This window comes from Rhinichthys klamathensis, unplaced genomic scaffold, assembly GCF_029890125.1.
Source record: "Rhinichthys klamathensis goyatoka isolate OS25496 unplaced genomic scaffold, OSU_Roscu_1.1 h1tg000665l_1, whole genome shotgun sequence".
Classification (NCBI taxonomy): domain Eukaryota; kingdom Metazoa; phylum Chordata; class Actinopteri; order Cypriniformes; family Leuciscidae; genus Rhinichthys; species Rhinichthys klamathensis.
In genome coordinates, this window is record NW_026607104.1 from 290,760 (window position 1) to 318,247 (window position 27,488).

Here is a 27,488-nt window from a genome sequence, read left to right on the forward strand (position 1 = left end):
AACGTGAATTCATAGTGGAAGTAGATGCTTCAAGCACAGGCATTGGGGCAGTGCTTTCACAACGCCAGGGGGAACCTCCCAAGCTTTTACCCTGTGCGTTCTTCTCCCGTAAATTGAACTCTACCGAGCAGAATTATGACGTTGGCAACCGCGAACTTCTCGCAATGAAGGCAGCATTCGAGGAGTGGCGTCACTGGCTGGAAGGGGCTAAACATCCGTTCACTGTTCTCACTGATCATCGCAACCTAGAATATCTGAAATCAGCCAAACAACTCAACCATCGACAAGCCAGATGGTCACTCTTTTTCACCAGATTCGATTTCAGAGTTACTTATCGTCCAGGCTCTCAAAAAACCAAGGCGGATGCTCTCTCTCGACTTCATGAGTCAGACCTCCTATCGCCAGATCAAGAACCCATCATTCCATCCACTATCATTCTCGCACCTGTGCAGTGGGACATACTAACCGAAATCGCAGAAGCCCAGGTCATCGAGCCACCACCGGCTGAAACCCCACCCAACCTAATGTACGTTCCACTGGCCCTAAGACAGAGAGTAATACAGATGGTACACAATAACCCTAGTTCCGGGCATCCAGGTATAACGGCTACAGTACAACTCCTCAACAACAAATTCTGGTGGTCTTCTATAAGAACGGACACCATCACGTTCATTCAAAATTGCACCATCTGCAATACCTCCAAATCTCCGCGTCAATTACCTGCCGGCCTTCTTCATCCATTACCCATCCCACAAAGACCATGGTCACACATCGCCATCGACTTCGTGACGGACCTACCACTCTCTCAGGGCCACACTACCATTCTAACGGTAATTGATCGTTTCTCTAAAGCCTGCAGACTGATACCTCTTCCCAAACTCCCCACTGCCCTGGAAACTGCTGAAGTCCTCTGCAATAATGTATTTAGATTCTATGGTCTACCGGAGGATATAGTCTCTGATCGGGGTCCGCAGTTCACCTCCCGAGTCTGGTCCGCTTTCTGTCAGCTACTGAACATTAATGTCAGCCTAACATCTGGATATCATCCTGAAGCCAACGGTCAAGTGGAGAGATTAAACCAGGAACTCACCCGCTTCCTTCGCTCATATTGCCAGAAGAACCAGTTCGACTGGAGTCGCTATCTGTTATGGGCAGAGTACGCTCAAAATTCACTCCGCAAGCCATCTACAGGGCTCACCCCCTTCCAGTGCATCCTAGGCTTTCAACCCCCATTGTTTCCATGGTCTGGAGAACCCTCGGACTTACCTGCAATTAATTCATGGTTACAACGCAGTGAGGAGACGTGGAATAATGCTCATGTCCATCTACAAAGAGCAGTGCATCGCACCAGAGGACAGGCCAATCGTCATCGGCGAACCAATCCCAACTACCAACCAGGGCAATGGGTTTGGTTGTCCACCCGTGACATACGGCTCCGGTTACCCTGCAAGAAGCTCAGTCCCAGGTACGTGGGTCCTTTCAAAATCATTAGACAAATCACTCCAGTTTCATTTAGATTAGCCTTACCTGACCATTACCGTATCTCACCCACCTTTCATGTCTCCTTGCTTAAACCCGCCGGTGGTCCGAGTGGAGAGGAGGTCCTAGATGAGGCTGGTGACCAGAGAGCTCCCCCCATCATCATCGACGGTCAGGAGGCTTACCGGGTCCATGAAATCCTGGACTCTCATCGTCGGGGCAGGTTCCTCCAGTACCTCGTGGACTGGGAGGGATACGGTCCAGAGGAGAGATCCTGGATCAATGCTAATGATGTTCTAGACCCCTCACTCACTACTGATTTCCACAGAGATCACCCGGACAAACCTGCCCCAAGATCTCGAGGAAGACCCCGGCGTCGTTTGCCTCCTCGCGTCAGGAGCCGCTCACAGGGAAGGGGCTCTGTCACGAATGCAGCCTCTGTGGCTCCCTCCGCTCACCACCAGAGGTCACCATCTCCTGAGTACTAACTCTTTGGACTGCATTTCCCATATACCCCGTACCTGTGGCTGATTTGACTCACAGGTGTTTCCCATTGACTTTCTCTATTTAAACTGTTCTCTCAGCTTCCTCATTGCGAAGTCTTGTCTTGCCATGCAAACATTTCTAAGCGTTTATTCCGTGTGTGATTTCCCGTGTATGACCTGGACTGTTTACTGGACTCTGATTATTTGCCGCCTGCCTATTCTGATTGCATCTGCCTTGTCATTTGGTTACCCTGTGTGTTTGTCACCTGCCCTGATCTTCAGCCTGAACTCTGACTTTGATTCTGCCTTATCTACATTGTGCTTGAAGCCTGTGATTGAACTCTACCTGTTTGACTTGCATTCTGTTTTATTAAAGCTGCATATGGATCCTCACACCACTGCCTCCTCGTTACACATACAAGGAATTAATATATATTTTTACATATTATAGGAAGATGTTAGACAAAGATATGTTTGCGTGTTATTGGCTTTGTCTGTAAAGTACCTAAGAGACTTGCTTTGTTTATGAACAACATAAACTAACTAGTTTAAAAAAAGTTTATTAAGACAAACTTTAGGTTGGCTTGAGAAAGCCTATTAACCTGAAAGTTTTGCCTGAAATTAATTAGAAGTTTGAAGCTTTTAAGTTTGAAGTTCAAAGTAGTTTTCAAGCTGAAAGAAGGCAATACAGTCTATCAGACAGACAGACAGACATGGCAAATAGGTAGATGGATAGATGAATAAACAGACAGACAGACAGATGGATAGGAAGAACAGACAGACATGACAAATAGGTGAGATAGATAGATAGATGGATAGATGAATAGTTAGGGCAATGCAAACATTTTGTGCTGTTGTTAAAGCCCGACTCCGACGAGTCGAACATTAATGTGCATTTCCAACAAAATAATAATGTATAAACGACACCCTCACAATCGTTTCACGAGAAAAATATAGCTAGGCCTATCTCAGAAAGTATCCTACACTATCGCGCTGCGCTAAAGGACTTCTCGTATCAGCTCCGCTTATGAAGCCGCGATCTAAGCCTGAAATGTCCTTGCCCACATCTATCCTCTGCCCGCTCTATTACAGGCCAGGTCAGCCTCATATCAAGCAGGTTGTAAGTCTCGTGCCCGCTCGCAAGTGCTCATGCTTACTGACATGCACTTCGCCCACGGCGCCGCTCGCACATCACAATGTGCAGCAGCCTCATTTCTGTCAGGTTATGGACAAAAGTCTCGTGCCCGCTCACAGGCGCTCACGCTTACTGACCTGCACTTCGCCCACGGCGCCGCTCGCACATCACACTGTCCAGCCTCATATCAACCGGTTTATAAACGTAAGTCTCGTGCCCGCTCACGCTTACTGACATGCACTTCGCCCACGGCGCCTATCACGCGTCACGAAGTCCAGCCCCATATCGGTCAGGTTATGAATGTAAGTCCCGTGCCCGCTCACGAGCGCCCACGCTTACTAACATACACGCCGCCCACGCAGAGCTGCGCTCCTCAGTCATCTGGAAAGCCTGGGTCTCATGGTCAACTGGACCAAGAGCTTATTACTGCCCAGCCAGTCAATTTCCTTTTTAGGAATAGAACTGGACTCTGTGGCCATGACGGCTCGCTTATCAACACAGCGCGCGCGCCGTGTTCAGCGACTGGCCGCGTCTTTCCAGAAGGGCAGCACCGCTCCTCTGAAAACATTTCAGAGGATGCTGGGCTACATGGCTTCAGCTGCTGCGGTACTTCAGCTGGGTTTGCTGCGCATGCGTCCTCTGCAACGCTGGCTGGCCGCACGTGTGTCTCACCGAGCTCTGGAGTCCGGCTGCGAGCGGATCAGAGTGACTCAGAGCTGCATTACAGCTCTGCAGCCCTGGTTAGCGGTGACTGGTACCAGCGGGGAGTGATTACGAGAACTGTCTCATACCGAAAGGTCTTCTCGACAGATGTGTGCAACTCGGGTTGGGGCGCTCCCTTCGAGGGCAGACCGGCCTTTGGCCTGTGGTCAGACCAGGAGAAACTCCTCCATATAAACTGTCTGGAAATGATAGCGGTCGAGAATGCGCTGAAGCGTTTCCTCCCGTTCATACAGGACTACCACGTTCTAGTCCGTTTGAAAAAATGCTTCCGATTGGTAGCACTTATAAGACACAAGTTGCCAGCTCAGGGTGCTGACCCACCAAAGACTGTCCGATTAGAGACTAAATCGAAGATGAAATTACTTTCTGGGAATAACCCATTTATTGTCACCACTCAACAGACTGGCTTGTATGGTTGTGGTTTTCTATAAGATAAACAGTAACATAAACATGAATATACATAATAATAATTACAACAATTAAACATATGAGCAATAATGAACCGTCAGGGCGGTGTCAGATCCAGAAACCTCTGCAATCTGACAGAACGCCTCCTCGCTTGGTCTCAGCACCATCTGCGCTCTCTGAGAGCTGCGCATGTGCCAGGCCACCTGAACGACGGCCCAGACAAACTGTCCAGGGACAATGTTCCCCCGGGGGAATGGTCCCTGCACCCCCAAACAGTCCAGTTGCTATGGCGCTTTTGGGTGAACAAGACTTGGTTCACAGACAGCCCCGTGGCCAATTCCGGTGAGGGCAGATCTCCTCTCTCAGGCTCGCGGCTCGATCTGGCATCCCCATCCAGAGCGCTGGTCTCTGCATTTATGGTTGATCAACGGATGCCTGTTGCCCTGCCAGGTATTATCGTGCACAGGCTACTCTCATATGTCTCAGCTCTTCTGGTTGAGCTGCACTGTATCAGGTTATGTGCTATATGCTTATACATTGACCGGCATCGCCGCTCTGTATTCCCTGTGAGTGCTTATGTGCATGCGCTTATTCCCGCTCATCTGGGTTCCCCGAGCTTCTCTGGGACTCATGTAGTGGATGCTGGTGCGCACGGCGTTGACAAAGGGTTCCCGTAGCGTAAGCTAAACTTACGCAATACGAGATAACTTCTCGTAAGACAATCTCGTAAGACCACAACATTGTAAATAAACTGGAATATATTGCATTCTGTGAGTGTGACATAAGCTGCGACATTAACAAATATGTTTCTATTACCATGTTTTGACAATCTTCTAATTTGCTTCTTTTCCTTTTTTAAATTGTGTCATTTAATTTTCATTTAGCCAGAGAGATCTCTTGAATTCATACCTAACAGCTTTATACAGCCCTCTGTCCCAATGCTTAAAGTTATCTTAATAGTTTGGCAGAACTGATCAACTGAAGATCAAAGTGGATGGTGATGGGAAATTGGTCAGCTTTCCAAATCTACATTGTCATTCACTAGTGCTCTGCAAGTTCCTGAAAATCACATGACTGAAAGAAAAAATTAAACTGAAAGGAAAAAATGAAACTGAAAGTGGAAAGTCTTCAAAATACTGTTATGGTTAATTTTATGGAAATAGCCATTAATTATTGCACATAAATCCTTCACTATAATAAGGGACTTTGTTATGTTCTTCTAATGTAATCTCTTTTTTTTAAACTAAGATCGCACCACCCTCCCCTCTGTTGTTGGTACAGTCCAAAGAGATAAAAGAGAGAGGGGCTCCGGCTGGTCCTCCTCATACCCTTCAGACAACAGAGAAACATTTCAAATTCAGGGTAAGTCTCTGTTTCTTTTCAGATGTAGTACTGTATTAATTATATTAATGTCTGTTTGTGATATTCAGTGTTTGGACATTCTGTAAACAATCAGTGGAGAAATGGCAGTGTGTGATTTGGGGAAAGAATTAAGGACAGATTTGAATGAGACATCATTTTCCAAGTTTCACTGATGAAATATAAATTAGACCAGGTTAAATAATAAACATGAAGAATGGATTTAAGAACTGTTTTTATCAGCTTTTTTGTTGTTGTTGTTGTTGTTGTTTTGTATGTTGTATTTAAACAGTATAACCTTACATTTACAAATTGGCTCCAGGAAGAGGGTTGAGAACCACTGAGATAAATCAATTTATCAAGAGTGCATCAATACTTCAATATATCAATACTTTTTCCCTAAGAATGTCAATATATATTTTTACAGAGAAAGATACTATGTTGTAGCAACTCATAATGTAATAACTGCACATACTTTAAAAACTGAACATAATGTAATATTACATTTATTACATAAAGTATTACATTACATATTACATACATTACTGTAACAAAATGTTCATAATGTAATAATTTTATAAAAACGTAATAAAATCTTGAGCTCATAATGTAATAACAATTTTTACATTATGAGAAATATTACATTATAAACTCACCAAAAACATATTTTTTCATAATTTTATTAGCTTTTAAAACATAAAAAATATTAGTATTCCATTACATACATTTCTGTCAGTACCATTATCGTCAAATACGGTTGTCTATTAGCATTCAGTTAGGATTGGCGGTATGGTTCTGTTCTGGGCAAGAACTCCCTGTGCATCCATCCAGAGAGTAGCAATAACCCCCTAAAACAAAACCATATGCCAGAATATCCCATAACAAAAACTGACAGCGAAATTCTGGATGCCTTTTTTTTTTTTTTACACACTTCCCCCAACACGACTGATGCTGATAGAATGGTTAATACATCCTGATATTAGTGGCATATGTTGAGCACTACAGAACCAATATAATGTGAGAAGCATCACTGTCTCCACACATGTGTGCTGTTGGCTTTCATCAAAATTTCAATGCTGATCCAACCGACTTAAAACATTGAAATGCCAATCTCAACCAAATTGATGGTTTGGATCAAAACTCAATATTGTATCAATGTCACCATGCTATCTGGGATTAAACTGTCCATTAATTGTATAGAGGGACAAGTTATCCCCTACTCCTTAGTCAAGTCAAGTCGCCTTTATTTATATAGCGCTTTTTACCATACAGATTGTTTCTAAGCAACAATCATTGTTTCTCAGCGTGAGAAATAAGAGGTGTGGCGTGTGAGCGTGTGAACTGGTTGAAATGCGTCAACACAGACTTGAGAGCCATGCATCCAGCCGCAGCCGATGTTGAACACACCTAATAACACTGTATGACAGATGTATCGCTTTTATTTTGTTTTTCCTTTTTTATTCAAAATATTCAAAAACTTGCTTACCATGTCATCAACTAGCCTGTCTGATATTCCGATTCTCAAAAATGTGTAAATGAGTGTGTTTGGTCGTTTAAAAACCTTTTTAAATAATCTTGATCTATAACGTGAGATGGGGAACGGTGCATTGTGGGTAACGGCGACCATTTTAGAGGCAATGCAAAGGCCGGTTTGGAATAAGGTAGTGTAGCCGGACACCGGCACCGGCACTGAGAAAGAGTTATGGACCGGGGAAAAAAAAAGTTGGCTATACTGTATACTGACAAACTTAATAATGAAGCCAAACAACGCTACTTAAAAAAATTGAGGATATAGGCGGAATCGATCCCTATGAACATAAGAGTATGGTGTAATAAATATGAAAGTTTACCAAGCCTCAGTTTCCCTGATATTTTCTCCTACCTGGTCTGTGGAGTGAGCGCTTACACCTTACACCTCCGATCAATTTAAAAACTTCAAGTCACTGGAGGCTCACCTGCAGTTCACAAATGGATGGGTGCAAGACCTGCAGATCTACAAAGTAAACACGGAGAAAACAATCGTTCGCTCTAATACACACACACTTGTCAAATTCTGTGAGCTATGAAGCTTGTCTATGCGGGTTTGTTACACTTCAGGAGTAATTACTCACCTATAATACATGCAATAATCCATTTTCGTCTGGTAATTCTGTAATCCAGTATAATATTGGTGAACATTCACCTCAGGCACAACCTACCGTTCACCAAAACAAGTCGCCTCACTTCACTAATCGCGATTAGCCACAATGCTAACGGAGTTGACTACAAAGCAAAGCAAAAAGACCACAGTTTTGATAATAATACCTTACCTTTGTGAAAGTGCCGTGAGCAAACAAGCATGTATTTGGAAATATTATCGAAGGTGATGGTTTTCCTCACCCATGCCATCCGACGCCTCTTTATAATTTCAGACACCAGGTCTCCTTGTGGTTTTTTCCAAGTAGGAAAATGGTGAAAACTAACATGATTTCTAAAGGCGTTTGCCCTGTCGATCATGAGACCGATTAAAGCAGTTCACAATACAGCAATACTGAACCATTTTCCTTAAAATAACCTAAATTAAACCTAATATTATCAAATGACCAACGTTACAATTTGAATTACTGCCTACTATACAGTACATTTACTTCGGTACCATGATTCCCACAATGCATTGCGACATGACGAAACGATCCCGAACTCTATAACACACGTCAGCAAATTATATTTGAATAGATTGTTATTCTTTCGGTTCACATGACGTCACTGTAGCTTTACGCCGCCATCTTGACAACCGACGGTCTCAGTAATGCCTGCAACATGTTGTGCAGTTGGCTGCAACAACAGCCGAAAGAGGAACGCCGAACTGGTATTTTATTCTATACCAAAAGAAAAGGATAGAAGAAATGTCTCTCATTGCATTTCTCATATTGTATCATGTCTCATCTTTCTGTGCGCACACACCCGACCCGAAGCGTCCAGCCATAGAGCCCTATATACAGCGCGCGAGTAATGAATTGAGCTGTTTTGTGTCTGAATGGACAAATACACACAACATCATGTTTAAATGTCCGTTTTGGAGAGTATTCACGTAAAATATGTCAGTCATGTCTTAGAGTTGTCATCCAGTCTCTTTGGTAGAGAGAGAGACGAGGAGAACAAAGCATGCAAATGGAAATTATCGCGGCTGGAAAAATTATCGAGCATATTTTTTTATCGTGCGATTAATTGATTTATTGACTATCGCGACAGGCCTAATCCAGATTAATGACAGCTAGCCGCGAGCCGTGGCTAACAACTGGCAAGCTACCAGCTGAGACTTAACTACCTAACAACTAGCTACCTAGTCAGAGCAAACTACCACCAAAATCATACATTTGAATTTTTTTTATAATACCAACATTTCCATTAATTAAATATAAATCCTTGGTGGCCAGGTGCCGCACTTTTACGTCTTTTACCCATCCAGCAACAGCTGATACGCGTCTGTAAGTTACTCTGAAAGCCTTCGCGATCCATGGGGAGGGGTTATGCACAAGATAAATAGATATATATCATGGAAGGCAAATTGGGGCAAGTCTGGGGCAGATAATAAAGGACAAAAGAAAACTGGGGGTAACAAATAAGGATCGGAGCCTAAAATTAAAATTGTATCCATGTATCTCTCTTTCTCTCTCATTCAAATGGGCAGTTTGGGCGGCCACCGGGCGAGATTGGTCGTCAATATGGCGGCGTTCTATTTCTAGTGACGTAGGTGGCATCTATGAATTGCTGCTTCCACAGACATCAGTGTGTATTTTACAAACTCCAAATGTATTGTTTTACTAGTGCTTAATGTGTATTTGAATGTCTGAAACCTAAAAAAAACATTATGAGGTTGAAAACACTGCATAGTTGTGATATATGACAGCGCTGAGCAAGAGAACCAACGAGACAAAACACAGTTTGAATCTGGCAGTTATGTCATGTCACTGAACATTCTGAATCCCTGCAGTAGCAGAAATAAAAATCCCATAGGACCATACCGCTCAAAAGGTTAATCATTTGTAACCATGGATGCAAACATGAAACTGAGGGGGCACAAATCAGATCTGAGGGGGCGATGCCCCCTTTTGCCCCCTCGCCGGATAATCAGTGACATGGATACATGTTCTCTTGTGGCGCACGCACAGTCTTCACTCGGACGCGCTACAATCAATCACTGTTGCGAAGACTCTCTATTCGTTCTGGTAAAATCACAAAACAGAATGCACACAAACGTGTCCCTGCTTGATATACAACCACTGATAAACATATTCGGTTTTGATGAGAAAAAAAAATCTAAACGAGTGCGGATTAGAACCCAGAACCTCTCAAATTCTACCACTAGCCCATGACAGCACTATATTGAGTGGATCTACAAATTTATTCACCTGAACATTCTTAGCACTAACAATATATATTATAGTAGATCTCATTAAATGGCAAATTAAACCCAATGTACTATTGAAATTGATTTCTAGACATCGTAATGTTATTTTTTCCGAAACATTTTATTGTACACATATATTGTACATATATCTTAGCATTCTATAGCAACCTCCTAACCCCCACGCATGGGTCCCACACACCTTTTAAAACAAAATTACGCTACTGTGGAGATTTGTGTTAGGTTGCTCGCGTTTTATTACGTTTTTTAGTCCCAACTGTACATAGCCTGGGTTTCCCCATACTACCTTTCCGCAGCGCGATTTTATTCACGCTGCTAAGTTTCTCTCAATGAGACTTGGGTCTAACATTAGCCAGGCTAAACTGTACATTGATTAGGAATGAAATGGCTAGACTTTATTCATACCTCTACTATTGAATCCAACATATCATCAGCGCTCGGATTCGCATCCCTGGTGCTGTCAAGTAGGACTTGCAGTCTGTGAGGTAATCTAAACTATTGGCTATTTGAAAAGGGGAAGGAGCCATTCAATATGTCCCGCCTTAGCTTCTTGTTTCAGTGGAAATTATGTCAACGCATCATACAAAGGTGCGCCTTTAAATTAATTTTGGCATTGGTTTTTCACTAGGGTCTTTATAAACGTTCACAATGCTGTTGCAGATGAAATACAACACAGATAACATTAAATAAATATTTTTCATCAGGTTCAATTTTGATTATTATTCACTCAACCCCCTTTCAGGGCATCTATTTAACTGTCACAGTCTCATACATATCTGCCATGTTTGTTCACAAGTTTAATTCATGTTTGAAGTTCTGAACCAGTTCAGATCCACACTTTGGAAATCTGCTGGAAATAGTTGACCATCCAGGAAACCCAATGGTTTGTTCAGCTACTATGTTTTGGATGTCATATGTTGTAATGTCTCTTTAAATTAGGTTAAATGGCTCCTGAGATGTGAACCTGACAGGTTTGATTATGAGAAGAACTGGGTCATCATATCCTGGTTTAAAATCAAGCAACATGGGTAATTATAACCAGGAAATTATTACTAAAATAACACCAATATTCTACATATACTAGCAAGCATATTTTAAGATTTGTGATGACATTTAGTGATAAAGGTTCTTATTCCTTTAATTTTTTTCAACAGAAAAAGAAAAGGCAAGTCTACAATCACTGCTGCAATCAAAAACATGGAAACAGACAACAGTAACAACAGCACTGACATTAGCTGCAGTTGCTTCAGTAATACATATGGCAGGAACAACAGCAATAGTAGATACAATAGCAGGAGCAGTTGCAGCAGCAATTGCAGGAGCGGCGGCAGGAGCAGGAGTAGGAATTTTACGATCCCAATGGGAAGCAGAAACAAGAGCAGTAACAGCAATAGGTGTAGTAGTAGCAGCAATAGCGGGTGCAGTAGCAGGAGGCCTAGCAGGAACAGCAGCTTCAATAGTGGGATCATTAGCAGGAGCACAATCGCAAACCGGATCAGCAGTAGCTGGAGTAATTGCAGGAGCCGCTACAGTAGCAGTAGCAAGAACACAATTACACTGGGCAACAGATAACGTGCAGCGGGCAATAGATCAACTACTAAGGCTGCTGAGATTTATAAAAGTGGCAAAAATAGCAATATCCATAGCAGCAGGAATAGTAGCAGCAGCAGGAGCAGCAGGGGCAGTAGTTGCAGGAATATTAGCAGCAGCAGGAGCAGCGGGGGCAGTAGTTGCAGGAATAATAGGAGCAGCAGCAGGAATAGCAGGAGCAGCAGGAGCAGGAATACTAGCAGCAGCACGAGGATTACTCAGTAGATTATTTGGAGGAGGTGGAGGAGGTGGTGGAGGAGGAGGAGGTGGAGGAGGAGGAGGAGGGGGTGGAGGAGGAGGAGGGGGTGGAGGAGGAGATGGAGGAGAAGATGAAGGAGGAGGAGGAGATGGAGGAGGAGGAGATGAAGGAGGAGGAGGAGATGAAGGAGGAGGAGGAGATGGAGGAGGAGGAGGAGGAGAAAGAAGATCACAACAGGAAAAACAGACACAAGCAGCAGTGTTGGTAAGAGGGTAGATTTTTATCATTAATTGATTATGACATTTAATTAATCTTCAAAATGATTTATTACAAAAAGAAATCCTATCTTAATACTTCAACTAGAAAATATGACGAACACACTCCTAAACAAGATGATTTACCATGGTTTTAAATTTTTATCTGGAGAGCATGGTGGTTGGTGATTCTAATGCTATTTGTGATTTCACACAATCACGGACAAAATGATTTGTAAACAAAAAGTCCCTGCAAAAATGTAAAATACACGATATGGGCAGGCCCGCATTAATGCACGGGCTTACTGGGGCTCAGAGCCATATAAAGTTAATCATTAAAGGTGCAGTGTGGGATTTTTAGCGGCATCTAGTGGTGAAACTTGCAAATTGCAAACAGCAAGTCACTCGCGGCCTATCCCTCGGTTTTCAAACTCGAATGAGAAGCTACGGTGGCCGACGTAAGACAAAATATGTCGTCGTCTGAGTCAGCAGCAGAGACTAGTAAGTCAAGCAATGAGGTTTCTTTAGCGCTGTTTGTTCGCTTTCGGCTACGGTAGAAACATACCTTCAGACCTTCATAGAAGGGGATTCCCGCGCCTATGTAGATATAAATGTCTCATTCTAAGGTAATAAAAACATAACGGTTCATTAAGTAAGGTCTTTATACACCACTGAAAACATAGTTATGGATTTTATATTGCATCTCTGTCAATAGATCCTCAGAAATATTACACAATGCACCTTACCTAATATAATAATAGTAATCAGCTGATTGTCTCACAAACGTAACCAGCACATTCTCCCCACAAAGCAAACCCATAATACAGCGAGGGAGAAGAACCACATGAAACTATGCAACTATATATTTTTTCTAACAGGGTAGTAAAAGTTTAGCTGGCTAATATGAGCTGTTACTGTGGCTGAGCTGGTTAAAGCGTTAAGCCTTGTTTAAACTCGACGCGTCCGCATGAGCGCAGAGGCGCGTGCGGCAAAAATAACGTGATTGTGACAGCGCGCGCGCCTCCGCATCCCCTAGACACCACTTACTACACACAATAGGCTTTTTTTCTCTGATTTTGGAAACTCTAAGCGATCGACTTAAAATGCTTCCAAGATCGACGGGTTGGTGATTCCTGTAACTGTTTTACGGTCAATGACAAGAGTAGCCTACTAATCAGCTGTCTCACGAACTTAACCAGCACATTTATCCCCACATAGCAAAGCCATAACACAGCGAGGGAGAAGAACTAAGTTACATGAAACAATCCAACTACATATTTACACCACTGACAAGGGAAAAGTCACTACTCACGGTGTTTATGACTAGCTTCTTCTAGCTTCCTGCGGCTTCTCTTTCAATGTAGTGACGAAACGCGCTCTGTAACGCTGTTTGTTCGCTGTCGGCTACGGTAGAAACATGACGTCACAACATGGCGACCTTCATAGAAGGGGATTCCCGCGCCTATGTAGATATAAATGCCTCATTCTAAGGTAATAAAAACATTACGGTTTATTAAGTAAGTTCTTTATACACCACTGAACACATAGTTATGGATGTCATATTGCATTTCTGTTAATAGATACTCAAAAATGTTACACATTGCACCTTTAATTGAAGAAAAAAAGACTGTTCTACTTTTGGAGAAGAAGTGTTTTTATTTAATTTTAAGATATTATGTTATGTCACCGCTCTAAATCTGCGTCTGTACAGTATTGCATGTTCAAACGTTAAAAATTATTCATATTAACAGGTTAATAGATGTTTTCTACGGGAATATATAATGGGTTTGGAAATTTTAGAGAAATTCTAAATGAATGCATAGAATTTCACTAAACCCATTCGATTTTAGTCGACTAAATCTACTTTAAATTTAGTCGACTAAAATCTTATTGTATTTCGTCGACTAAAACTAGACTATTTACTGCTTTCCAGTAGCCTGTGCTGTGGAGGTTTTACATTGCTGTTGTTGTGGATTTTTTTATGGAATACTGTTTTCGTTAGGAAATAAGTTTCTCTCGGGGAGAGAAACTTATTTCTGCTTTTGTTGTATAGACAAACGTGATCATTAGACTTTTTTTTTTATTGTGGGCCTACAAAACCTCTCAGCACCAGGGCCTAACGGCAGGTTAATGCGGGCCTGGATATGGGTGTATTTTAGTTTTATCCCAATATGATTATTAAAAATATGTATTGCACAGATGTGTGTGTTGAACAGATGTGTAACATTAATAAAAATGCATCATCTATTGAACAGAAAGAGTGGGAGAGTGAAACATAATTTTTTTTATTTTAAACACCACAGGCTTGTGCAAACCCATTGAGCAATGGCTTTAAAGACAAAAATGAAAATAAGTACATGATGTACCCTCAAGCCATCCTAGGTGTAAATGACATTCTTCTCACAGACGAATACAATCGGAGTTATATCAAAAAATGTCCTGGCTCTTCCAAGCTTTATTATGGCAGTGAATGGCCGTTTCTGTTTTGTAGTCCATAAAAGTGCATCTGTCCATCATAAAAGTGCTCCACACAGCTTCAAGGTGTTAATAAAGGCCTTTTGAAGAGAAGCCATGGGTTCTTGTAAGAAGAATACCCATATTTTATTACTTTATAATCTAAAATAACTAGCTTTCGCCAGACCACCGTACGCTTATACCCAAGTAGTCTTGCACCACAAGAGTAACCCGGGTGTCATGATTCTGCCATCATGTCCTTGATTTTTTCCTAGTCTTGTGGCAGGATCATGACAGACCCATGTTTTGTGTACAAGCGCATGGTCTGTTGTTTGGGCCATGTGCTTGTGTTGTCTCGTTACTTAAAGGTTGTATCAGTGATTTCAGGCCCAAAAATAAATGTCTAATCTTTCCTAACGATCCGCTAGCTGCCCGCCCCATAAGCATGCCGTCCAAAAACCGCGTCTCTGTAGGCAGCCTAGGCTCTGAGATCTGCACACAAAAACAAATGGGTAGAACCACCACTCAAAACCAAAATAAAGTGTTCCAACCAATCACTGACAGGGGCGGGTGTTGTGAGGTTTTGCGCTCGTGCACGGCTGGACGCGAAATCGGAGCAACACCCGCCCCTGTCAGTGATTGGTTGGAACACTATTTATTTTGGTTTTGAGTGGTGGTTCTACCCATTTGTTTTTGTGTGCAGATCTCAGAGCCTACGCTGCCTACAGAGACGCGGTTTTTGGACGGCATGCTTATGGGGCGGGCAGCTAGCGGATCGTTAGGAAAGATTAGACATTTATTTTTGGGCCAGAAATCACTGATACAACCTTTAACCCCGCCCCCTTGTTACCCTCGTCTTGTCATTATTGTCTAGTCAGTTTCACCTGTCCTCGTCATTAGTGTTCCCCATTTAATCCCCTTATGTTTGCTGTCTTGTGCCTGTTCATTGTTTGTTGTTTCATAGCTTGCAATCACCCTTGTGAGTATCCTGTAAGAGTTTTGTCAAAGAGCTGTTTAGTCTTGTATCTGCTGTGAGTTTATTGTCTAGTTTACTGCTCAGTCTTAGTCTAGTGTTGTTAGTCTTTATTTTCCCTACCAGTGTTGTTTTGCCCCCTCGTGGGTTTTGTTTTCTCTGTTTTCTGTTAATAATAAACTTTGTGTCACTGCATCCTGTCTGCGCCTGGGTTCACCTTCCACCCTCATAACACGTGACACGTGTAGGATGTAGGAGTATCGTAAGCTTAGATGCCTCTTTAGCCCTATTCGCACAGGATTAGTATTATCTGGGGACCTCGTGTGATTTAAAAATTACCCCGCCACATCTGAATTTCGTGTGGCGCATTCGCACGGGATAACCGAAGCCTGTGATTTTACTCGAATTTACTGACTTATCTCCCGGATATGACGTCAATAGGCTTGGAAATTTCTTTTCGTTATAGGTCTAGCTGTATGAAATATAATGACATAAACAGAATAAAGTTCCTTACCGCATGCTGCTATACATGTCTTTCATCTCCATCTAATCATTCGTTTTGTTTTTGCTCTTCTGATGATTTTCAGCTTTCACTTTCTGCAAATTGTGTAGTTGCGATATGACCCAGCACCCAAAATACTATCAAAACACCCAAACCAGCCTCCATTCTTCGCGAAAGATGGATAAAAAGGCGCACATGAAACAAAAACCTTGAAAAAATGATATACGATCCGGCCAAATCACAGAGATGCCGATTCGCGCGGGACTAATATTATCACAGGACCTCTGTGAACGGCGAAATATAGTAGGTAATTTGCGGGGGAATTTTTACTTTACAAATTACAGACATGGCCGATTCGCACGGGATTAAGATCACAGACAAACTCCGCAATTATTACAAATTACTATATGTCACCAGATAATACTAATCCCGTGCGAATAGGGCTTTTGTAATTGTATTCGTTAAAACAATTAGGGCTGTGGAACAAACTGAAGCTCCTCTTCTATTATATAGAAATCCTCCATTCCTCTTTAAAATTTCTAATTCGCGACCAGTCTTTTGTTTTGCTCTTTCCTCTGAGCTTCCGTGATCTTCATTACATTGTGCATGGGGTCAATGGTTAGTCTTCAACCATAAACTGATGTGTACGGCCGTCTGATGGAAGCCAGTATTTATAGTTTATAAAGTTTTAAATAGGGTTTTTTCCCTTACACAAATGCATGGCTTCACTTCAGAAGGCCTTTATTAAACCCCCAAGCAGTTTGGAGCATTTTTATGATGAATAGATGCAATTTTATGGACTTCAAAACAGAAACAACCATTCACTGCCATTTTTTTAAATATAACTCCAATTGTAATCGTCTGAAAGAAGAATGTCATATACACATAGCATGCCTTGAGGGTGAGTAAATCATGGTCTAATTTTTATTTTCTTTGACCAAACACTTTAACAACTGCTGAAATGTTTGCATGGGACTTTGTTACACATCGGACTCACAGTATGGAAGCAATTCTATTCGATATCACCACTAAATGGGAAATTTGGACTCTGACTTTATATGCCATTCAGACAGGCCCTTCATGTGTAGTAGGCTTTTGGTGTACTGTAAGCAACATTTTGAGACTGCACATACATTGTTTTAAATGTATTTTTTTATCCTAAACAAGAGAAAAGAGGTACTATACTTTATTACACTTTAACTCTCAAAGTGTGTTTTTGTCAAATGTAGTATTTACCTGGTTTTTCCTTCAATAACAGCCTCTGCATCACGTGGCAGATTTAAAAAAAAACAATCTGTGCTGAAATGTGCTGCTCAAATTTTTCAGATTAGACTGCAATGATCAGTGAAGTTGTTCAATATATTTATGAGCTACTTTTTTAACAATTATATAATTAACTCACACCATCATCCATGAATCTCTACAGACAGATACATCTCCACACATAAATGGATCTCCCCAGATGGAAAAATGTTCACAGACAGTTAGATCTCCCCAGGAAGACACAGGTAAAAGCTAAATTTATTTAATTCATACTTTGTACAATATTTGTACTTTATATTTCATATTTATCTTTTTATAGCAACAATGTATATGCCATATTTGTTGAAAAGCCTCCGACAAACACTATGTATTCAGCAATCATTGGCATCCAGGCCTCGAGGTCTGCCCCAACACCTCCCCTATTGCTATCACAAAAGCTGGTCAAAATGGAAAATAGGAAAAATGCTCAAAATTACCAAGTAGGTAGAGCCTCCTCTGCAGAGGATTACAGACGAGTGCCCACAAGAGGGTGGTCAGGGAACGTGAACTGGCGAAGCAATGTGAATGCTGCCAAAATGCTTCTGCCAGAGTTGCACACTCATGTAACCTTTAAGCACGGTCAGGTGCAGTTACAGAATGCAATTTGTGAGATGTCTGCCTGTATTTCGAGGCAGTCTAGGAGCGTTAGGGGACTCGCCCCAGATTCTCAGATGAGATTTCCTATTTTCTGATAAAGAGGGCAATCAGAGTTATTCATCTGGTGGAGTCTCCTAGAAAAATTTTGACCTGGGTGGTCTGGACAGTTATGTAAGAAAATATACCCTCAAGATATTGACACATCAAAAGTGGGTCTAATCAGTGGGTCGATGAGCATTCAGCCCATTAACTATAAAAAGTTCACCACGACCTCTGCGATCTCTCTCAGCTGATTTTGGTGAATAAAGTGAATGTAAGTGTCTGTGCTGAATACCGTTTCAGCTGCAAAAGGTAGACTTTTGAAGGTGCGCTCTGATATAGTCTTCATTGTTTGTGGGTACATCGCACATGTAGAATGAGGAGTTTCCATCTTGAATGAGAGCACATTGGCTTAGAGAAGGAAGTTGTGCATTCTCAGCAATTTTGATCATGTGATTTATTCCTTTTGCTTTGTTGATTTTTGCGAAAAAGCCATAACTGTTGAGATGGAGTATGGCGTCAGAGTCAAGGGATAGGTTTTTAGGTCAGAGTTGCTTTTTTGTGACTTTAAGTTCTTGTGATTTGATGAAGATCTGAAAGATAAATCCACTTGTGGCCTTGTACTGGATCACTTTCTGGTTTGATGCCACAAGCTTCCTTTTAGGTGTGGTAGACGACATTGTCTTGAATCTGTTCCTCTTGATGGGTTCAAAGAAAAGGACCTTTTTTTGTTTAAAGTCGAAAGGTACTCTTTTTTTTGGAGTTTGACATTTTTCAGGGCATTCAGCACATCATAGCGCACCTCTTCTGGCATAGCTGCACCTGAACTCAAACTTGTCAAGGCCTGAGAAGTCTCGAGCTGAAATGGGTTGATAAAACTCTGAAAAGCTTGTACTGTTTGCTGCACTTGCTCCTCAGACTGAGTGATTTCATGTGGTCGGAGATCTCTTCGTTGCTTCTCTGTATGTTCGCCTCTGCCACTTGTCATTTCCCACATGGCTTCTACAAACTCTCATTTGGCTTGCTTCATAATTACTGGTTATTCCACAGATCCCATCAGAATATGTCCCAGACCCTGAGTTTGACTTGAGCCAATTCATAGCTGTCTCCTCTATCGTTGTGTCTGTGTGGCAGCGATTGCCTGGGATACAGTATGTGATCTGGAAACACTGATTGCTCCAGCGCGCAAAAGTTTCTCTGATCCTGGATGTGTTTCTTCAATCTGTTCAAGAAAATATCCCAAGGTATGTGAGGAATCTTTCATAGTTCTGTTGGTCAGAGCAGAAGAAGAGGACTGGCATGTTGTTTAGAGCAGCTTTGTATCCTTCGTAGTCATTCCCTTATTTTGATTCCCTTATTCATTGACAGGACGAGCCAGATGCAGTCAATGTATTCCATCCAAAACTGTCCAGTTTCTCCCAGCTCCCCATTTCTCACTGCTTCTCTGAATGCATGATATTCTGCCATGTGGTGAGATAGGCCTACATTATTTGTCGATAGAACATCAGTGAGAGTAGATTCATTCAGAGTGAGCTTTTCCAGTAAAGCAGTTCCTTCTGGAGAGAGTGGTTCATGAGTTTCCAGATACTTGTCATAGAGGAGTCTCTCCAGAGCTTCCAGCGTGGATTTGTGTGTATTTATTGCACTGTCCCAATTCTTCCCATTGGTGACCCCAGCCACAGAGCCAGTGGTGATCAGATTTGCTACCATAGCCACTTCTATCCATCCACTCCCTTGACAGTATCTTCTGCCTATGCCTTTCAAGAATGCTCCCCAGCAATGGAACGTCGCAATAAGGATGATATGGTTTTGGGATTTTTTCAGGTTCATTCCGTACTAGAGGATATGCTTTCATGCAAACACCTTGATCTTGGGAGTCGAGAAATGCACCAATCTGATGGGGCATGATTATATCTCAACATATAGAAGGTTAACAACACCCTCTGTATATTTCATTGTACGTTACACTATTATTCAAATCTGGTTACATTCTGTTGCACTTTACCTCTCTTTCATTATGTGCAATGCAGTGCTATGCAGTGCTTACTGCTTACTGTGCAATATGTTTTTGTGCACTATTTGACTGTCGCCTTGCTTGCACTGGTTTTGTGAGTATTGTTTTATATTGTCTAGCGTTGTCATGTTTATGGTATATTGTCTATTGATGTATTGTACTGTATATTATTCTGTGTTATACTATACTATGTTATACTATGTGATGGTACCATAAGGATAGCATTAATTTCGCTATACCTTTGTATAGTGACAATAAAGAATAAAGAATCTTGAATCTTAAGATCAGATGTACAGATGGTGTACTCTTGTCCAGCTTCAGAAGACGCAGCTTGGCTGCATCTAGGGTTGGGTATCGTTTGGGTTTTATCCGATTCCAGTACTTACTCGGTATTTTTTAAACGGTTCTGGTGCTTAAACGGTTCTTAAATCAGTAATTAAGAAAATGAAACCGCACACACTTTATCAAAAAATAATACCCTTTAATTTACAGGGACAAACTGGACACAATATTAACTTAAATCTTTAAACAATATAAATACAAGTAACATATGGTAATAATAAAACCAATATAAAATAAAAATTCATATTTACATAATATCAAATGAAACAATATTGCATCAAACAATGTAATAATACTGGAGATTAATAGAGATTACTAGCAGGCAGAGCTGCCAACTCTCACGCATTGACCGTGAGACTCACGCAAATTACCCTTTTCACACAGAGAAATCGCGGACAAAGAGGACACTGACACCGACAGACAAGACAGAGAAGGTTACTTATTTTGATATGGAACAAATCCACAGCTGTCAGATTCTGTCAATATTTTTACAAGATTCACACAATAAATAACGTTTTGGCTCTTTGAAATGTGACAGATCGCTGTAGCGCGTCAGTTCAAACGGCACGTGATACAGCAGCCTACAAATACAAATCCACTGCTTCTTAGCTACGCAGCGTTAAGTGAACCTATGAAAGAGAACATCTCTGGTTACTGGTGTAACCTATGTTCTCTCAATAGGGAACGAGACGCTGCCAAGCTCCTTGCGCTGCCGACCAGCTTCCTTTTTCGGCAGAGAAATCAGAGGAGCAGATGGCGCGCGCGCGCCAACATATGACGACGTAAGTGCGTCGATGCGGCGCCCCCGCCATCAGCCAATGAATTGGCTTGATTCTATATGGGATTCAGACTATCGGCACACCCAGAGGGCGTTCTGACACGTAATTTTACACGTGAAATGCAGCCAAACCTTGCGAGAAAGAGCGCGCATGCTAGACAGAAGAAACTGTGCTCCAAACTGTGTAGCACACGCACGGCGGAGAGGGAGAGAGCGAGAGACCTTGTGTGTGTGTTTGTGTGCGTGTGTGCATAATGAAGTTAGGCACCGAAATCAGGCACCGAAATTTTCGTTCTTGTTCGGTCTGGTTACTACCGTTTACGTCGGAACCGGTTCCCTATTGGCACCGAGTTTCGGTACCCAACCCTAGCTGCATCTGAAGCATTCTTGAATAGTTTCCAAGTCAGTTATGGGAGCATTGATCATGGGATAGTACCCAATTGTGGTGAGGCATTTTGGAGACTGGCCAGTAAGAGACAACCAGCCTGACAAACCAGGGATCTGCTGATCCTTAGAGTTGATTTTATGAGCAAAGACCCAAATTAGACCAGTATCTGATGATTTTGATTGGCTATATGTGGTTGAGTTATTGGAACTAGATGACACCAAATTAGTGGGTTCAGATCGTTTCCGTTTGTAGTAAGTTGGCAACTCTGTGGCAGGACTTCTAAATCATCGCTGTTTTTTGTAGGCTGAGTGTTAGGATTAGACTCTTGAGTGGGCTGTTCTGGGGTAGGGGAGTCGATATCTGCACAGGATTCTTGTGTAGGCTGTGCTGAGGAAAGTGCTTCTGCATCCACACAAGAACCAAGATCTTGCATGTAGATCCCTGCGGCGGTATGAATGGACCCTGCCCCATATACATCTGATACCAGCTGATCAAAATTGTCCCAGTCACTGTGGAAGACTGCTCCATCAGGCTACCTCTTGATCTGAGTTGCTGACTAATGAGCACTTTCGACAACTGAATTTGCCAGAGCCGTTTAAAGTTTGAAACGTGTATGAAATTGAGTATGGGTATGACTCACAGTGACCAAGCCTTTTTATCAAAGTGGTGATGCTCTTGAATCTGAATAGATGGCGTAGTGTCATACTTAGCAAGATGTGTTTTTCATTTTCAATTGCCCTGACGTAACTGATCTGCAGATGTCTTGAGAAATGGATGATGCCAGACTTTCATTCCGATATGAGGGCTTCTTATCTCCACAAATGAGGTTTAAAATGAATTGTAAAACATCATAAGGAATCTTCTCATTTGGGACATGGAGGTCATGAGGCCTCGGAGGTCAAGGTAGTGGCTCAGATGTTTTAAAGGCGGTTACAATTTTCTTGTGAAGACCATGGCTGACCTCTTTGCTCCAATCAGTAATTCCCAACTCATAAGCTGAAATACATCCATGATCGACTTCAAACTAAAAAGGTCATTTTCTTTGAACCCATCAAGAGGAACAGATTCAAGACACTGTCGTCTACCACACCTAAAAGGAAGTTTGTGGCATCAAACCAGAAAGTGATCCAGTACAAGGCCACAAGTGGGTTTATCTTTCAGATCTTCATCAAATCATAAGAACTTAAGTTCAGAAATAAGAAACTCTGACCTAAAGACCTATCCCTTGACTCTGACGCCATACTCCATCTCAACAGTCGATGGCTTTTTCGCAAATAACAACAAAGCAAAAGGAATTAATCACATGATAAAAAATGCTGAGAATGCACAACTTCATTCTCTAAGCCAATGTGCTCTCATTCAAGATGGAAACTCCTCATTCTACATGTGCGATGTACCCATGGATAATGAAGACTATATCAGAGCGCACCTTCAAATGTCTACCTGTTGCAGCTGAAACGGTATTCAGCACTCACATTCACATTCACTTACATTGACCGTCTTTATTCACCAAAATCAGCTGAGAGAGATCGCAGAGGTTGTGGTGAACGTTTTACAGTTAATGCGCTGAATGCTCATCGACCCACTGATTGGAATGGTTTTCTCACAAATGATGAAAACAAGAAGGCACTCATTTATTTACTTCTGGATCATTGGAGCTCTCATGATATGATGGAAGACATCACCCGAAGGCCTGTCATTTTCATAGAGGCTGGTCAAGCTTTCAAGATAGAATGCAATGATGAAGTTATGCCAAATAACTTCTACCAGAGATCTGTTCAAAACATGAAGAAACAGATGTGAGGGTGATCATTTACATGCAGTATATCTTAAGGCCTCACATCAGAACAGTTAGAGTCAGAGCAAAAGACTCTGACATTTTCTTGATCCTCCTGTATTATGCCAAGTCATCAAAATCATCTTTGACATGGGAGATAGACTAATCAACATCAACATCAGCTGGCTGAAGATTATTCACAGGAACACATTTCAACTCTTCTGGCCTTGCATGAGTTCACTGGTGCTGGCTGCACTTCAGCATTAAAAGGCAAAGGGAAGGTCCGTCCGATGAAGATTCTTAATCAGAATTCAAAGTTTATTCAGATCTTTGCTGAAGTGGGGAACTCTTGGGAGCTCGATGACCAGATTCTCAGCAGTGTTCAAGACTTCACCTGTCGCCTCTATGGTTTCAATCGTCGAATCAAGAAAGTTGAAGAGGCAAGAGAGATTAAAGTCAAGAAGATGTGTGGCTCAAGCCTTGAGCTTCGACAGGGTCTCTCTGTTGATCTCTCAACCTTCCCACCTTCCAAGAGAGTCCTCTTACAGCACATGAAAAGAGTCAACTTTCAAGTATGCATCTGGAAGAGGGCTCATGAGCACTACCTGGAAATCCCAAGCCCTCTCAACCATGGATTTCACAAAAACACAGAGACAGGCAAGCTAGAACCACTATGGTTTGAGGGCGACGTCATCCCCAAAGCCCTTGTTGATGGCTTAGCAGAAAATGAAAAAAATGAAAATTACTTGACTGATGAAATCCATAGGAATATAGGTGAAGAGGAGGAAAATGATGATTGAGAGTTTACACTAATACAATACACTAACATGACCTGTCGTCTAAGTACAGCATGGATAAGCAGCAAACATCTAAGAACCAAATAAATGTTTTCTATTTTATGCTTTAATAAATCTCACATTTGGTTAATTGATTTTGTATGAATGTACCCTATGTTGCACCCTGACCCCAGTTCACCTAAGGGCATAACATTACTCACTTTTCATGCAATTCACTTTACATAGTATAGCAGTACATAAGTCAAGTCTCAACTCTTTTTAGAAATATTGTTCATATGCAAAAAATATGCTTAGTCCTATATGGAATGGTAATGCTTGAAAGTTCCGTTTGCTCCGATTTGAGGTACAGTGGAGAACTTTGGTTATACCAGCTGTAATCCTCTAGATAGAAAGGTCATCTTGGACTTAAATTGAAGCTTATAAACTTGAGAAGTTTTTCATGTACATTTGAGGCAGTGATATGTATTATAAAATTCTTGAAAATGATCACTTTTGATGACAATTTGTCAGGCGAACAGACATTTATTTTGTCTTTTGGGGTATGTTGAGGGTGATATTTGACAGCAAAAAGGCAGCAATCCCCAGAATGTTTTTCTGCTAGTTTGCCCTACGTGTCAGGATACACCATGCCAAATTGTAGGGATGTAAGACCAGTTATGTAGCTGCAGTGCCTTCATATTCACAATTACACCATTCCGCCAAAATCTTTTCCCAAAAAGGGTGTTTTTTTGGCCCCTGAGACCAAACGGGGCCGAGTTGGGGGTGGTCATTATCAACTTGAGATGGCCCAAGGTATAAGTTAATAGGAAATAATAGTGAAAAAAAAGGTAGCAATTAGGTAGCAACCTAATAAGGTTACAATACGAATGCCGTAGCAACGTAACTTGCGTGAGGTTCCCAAACCTTTGACGTCAAGTGAAAAGTGCAACTAAAGTGCAACTCATGTGAAAAATATACAAACAGTAGCGCCACAAAACGGGCACTTCCAGCATGTCAAGACATATTTTTGGGGGGTCTAAGAAATGGTTTAGCCTATTAGATGAATACAAACGCTGCTTAGTAAATGTTGAAAATGTTTATTAGTATCTTATTAATATGACCTGATTTATGGTTCATATTCATAATCGTATGTTGTTGCCAGTTTACAGGGCGATGTTTTCAAGCACTTTCAGGCTGAAACAAAGGCTGTTTTCATTTACATTACAATGCCTAGTACTATGTCTATTTAACAGTCGCGGGTGCGGAGCGGGTTGGAAAAATAGATACAGTGGTGTGGTGGATGCTGGGGCGGGCCAAATAATTTCATAAAAGCGGGACCCGCGGGTTGGAAAAAAAAGCCAACCCACGCATCACTAGATGCCAGGGCTGGAGCCTGCGAAGGCCACCTGCAAACAGCCCAAGCTGAAGTCCAAGCTCTGATTCAGCAAAGAGACTGCTTAAAAGATGAATTTGAGATAGTTCACTGGGAACTGAAATATTCCTATGAGCTGCAAAGTGACCAGAAAGGGGAAACACACACCACAGAATTTCCCCCGACCGGTGGGCCCAGGCCTCCCTTCCAAGAGCTTCTAGTCCAAAAGGGGGGCGAAAGCCCATTGCTCGAGATGTCACCAGCCAGCAGTAAGGGGGTCGGAGCCCCTCCAGAGGACTCCTGCAACTAGTCACGCCGTGTCTCCCAGAGACCTTGACAAGCTGGCCAGAAACATCCCTACTTTCACCAGAACCCTGCAGGAGGCCATGATGTGCACGCCTACCTGTAGAACATTGACTTTTACTTACAGGCTATGGCCAATGTGACCACACGAGACATACTGTACTTGAACATTCTCCTCAAAACATTAGTTTCATCCGCGCTGTGCCGTGCCGAGGCACAACCCACGTAAAGTTGATAATTCTGTGTATAACTGCAATTGCAGATTTCGAACAGAGATGGCGACAAAGAGGAAAAACTTCGGACTGCAGCTTTAAGCAAAAATCTGTATTTAGTGTGACCTCCTAGCCTGGGAAACCCCAAACTACTTCCCGCAAATTTAGATTTGCTCTGCAAGTAAGTTTGGCCCAGCCCATTTTCAATCCGTCGAAATCGAGGCACCAATCAGAAACATTGAGGCGGGCTTTACACAATGACAACAGCGCAGCGACGGTGAAGCAGATTTTGTAGCCTAAATTACAAAGATGGATGCCGCCGTGGAACATCACTCGTTCGAATCATAGACAGTAAAAGAAATGGACACAGCGACCCCATAGATTTCAATGGAGAAAACTGAAGCCCTTTAGAAGCACTCACTTCCTGATGGCTGAGCGTACTGCGAAAGCTCAAACTGAGCTTGACGACGGAGATGTGACGTGAGCAACCTAGTAGCTGTGCCAAGAGAATTCTGAATCATTCCCTTCCGAATCTTGCAGAGACGGGGAATGTGAGTAGGAGCTGTCTAGCAGGATCAACTTTATGACTCTCTATGGGCTTCTCCCTTGACTTTATGCCTCCACGTCTCCCCGATTGCTAACAGCAGGTGATGGTCTGCTACAATGGCGTCGCTCAGAGAGGCTTCAGTTTCCGGTTGATGGATTACCCCCTTGGTTCGAATCAGTTATCGCGTCTGTTTTAAGCGAAACGTTTCCTTCTGTTAAAACCCGAGCAAAGAACAACACTCGGAGATGTTTCTTCGTCGCTCTGCATACACACGTCATCTCCTTCATCGCTCTGATTGGTTTTAGGTCTATCCAATTGCGCCCAGTGGCATTTGAGCGACGTCCGTTGGTGACGCCCCTTTGGAAATTATTTGTCTCTGAAGCTTTGCCAGACCATAACTCAGTTACTACTGAGAATGGTCTGGTTTTAACCCTCTGGGGACCAAGGTGTTTTTGGGGCCCTTGGGATGTTTTGACATGCACTGACATTTGTACGTTTTTCAGTTATTTATGGCAATGGTGTAAGTTTATCACAATAATTTATCACAATATGCTATTTTTTTTAGAAGGACCTGTATATATATATATATATACAATCTAAATCTAAATGAAAGTCAAAAGCACATTTTAGTCATACCTGGAAACAAATCCTGTTCAAATACAGAATTGGTTCAAAGTTAGAGTTGGAAACATCTTGAAAAGAAAATTGTCTTTTTCCATAAATGTCTTAGTAGGCCAATACATTTGATCATACATATTTCAAAGTTAAGGATTCATTATTTTGATATAGCTTGCATTGGAACAAACACTATACATCTTAGTTGATTAGTTTATTGACAAAACATACTATATATTTAACATATGAGCAGAAACTGCTAACAAAAGCTTATTTGATGTCAATTTTAGAGTAAAAACTTTATAATCTATTCAAAACTAGTCAACGGAATGTTGTCTTTTATTTCGTCTGTAACAGTGCGCATCTGTGCGTTCATTCATTCATTCATTCATTCATTCATTCATTCACACACACACACACACAGACACAGAAACATGATTCAAATTTAAACAGTATG

The 27,488-nt window shown here is 41.9% G+C and overlaps 1 protein-coding gene across 1 annotated transcript in view; it reads left to right on the forward strand.

Annotated features, from left to right (window-relative positions):
* Positions 1–5,583: 5,583 nt before the first annotated feature.
* The window catches only part of LOC130076576 (up-regulator of cell proliferation-like), a 38,572-nt gene continuing 16,667 nt past the window's right edge, over positions 5,584–27,488 (forward strand). Inside the window, exon 1 of the mRNA XM_056241707.1 lies at positions 5,584–5,592. The gene's annotated coding sequence lies outside the window, so the exon portion shown is untranslated. The remainder of the gene's footprint in view (positions 5,593–27,488) is intronic.